Source organism: Procambarus clarkii, chromosome 80, assembly GCF_040958095.1.
Source record: "Procambarus clarkii isolate CNS0578487 chromosome 80, FALCON_Pclarkii_2.0, whole genome shotgun sequence".
NCBI lineage: Eukaryota > Metazoa > Arthropoda > Malacostraca > Decapoda > Cambaridae > Procambarus > Procambarus clarkii.
Genome location: NC_091229.1, coordinates 19,762,126 through 19,763,236, shown reverse-complemented (window position 1 = coordinate 19,763,236; position 1,111 = coordinate 19,762,126).

Here is a 1,111-nt window from a genome sequence, read left to right as displayed (position 1 = left end):
GTTTAGTGGCGAGGAAAAGTATAAATTTAAATTATTTTTACCTCCGATAAAATTAAAAAATTTTTTTTTTTTAAATTTAAAAAAAAATAAAATTTATTTTTATCTCCGGTAAAAATAAGGTGAGATGCCGCACGGGAATTACTTTGTCGGTTATTTTAATTGTTTCTGTCTTTATTTTGCGTTTTCGTGCCAACACATTGTACTGGTATGTTAGAGGTTGTGTTCATTATGTATAACTTGGAAAATATATTTAGTACAGATAAATGTGCATAAATATACACGAAACATAGAGAATGCTTAACGCGTTTTCGGCTAATTCGCCTTCATCAGAGCAAAGTAGAATGAATGATTCATTCTACTTTGCTCTGATGAAGGCGAATTAGCCGAAAACGCGTTAAGCATTCTCTATTTTTTTAATGTGGGTTTTCTGCATATTTGGATCAGTGTTTTTGTGATCATTGTTGCATATAATATATATATATACGTTATATATATATATATATATATATATATATATATATATATATATATATATATATATATATATATATATATATATATATATAGGGTGAAACCCACAGGGGCAATGGGAAGGAAATGTTGCTACACATTTCCTTCCCATTTCTCTGTGTTTTTTCCACATACGCATCAGTGATATATGCTATATGTCTAAATCTTATAATTCAACATAGCGTACATTTGCCTGTAAATATATACATGGTAACCATTCATTTGCTGTTGTTAAAAGTTTAATGACTCCTAGCGGGACCATTCATTGCACACCCAGAAATTGGGTGGTGTGCTTGACATGGTTCTCAGCTTTTAAATTTAGGCCCTAGAAGGAAAGTGAGGGACTCAGGATTTTTTGTCTCAAGATGGTAGATGTATACTGGAGGGTTGAGGAAGGTAATGTGAACACCTTGTATGTGCTGGACTTTTAAACCTTGTACAGTACTCTATATAATCCTTGTATGACTCGCGGGGTGTGGTCAGGTATGCTGCGATCATTCCTGTATGACTCGTGCAGTGGAAGTTACCTCAGAGCATTTCCCCTACAATTTGAGTGAGGCTAGCCACTAACATTTGGCCTGCATCTTAGGATAGAGACAGA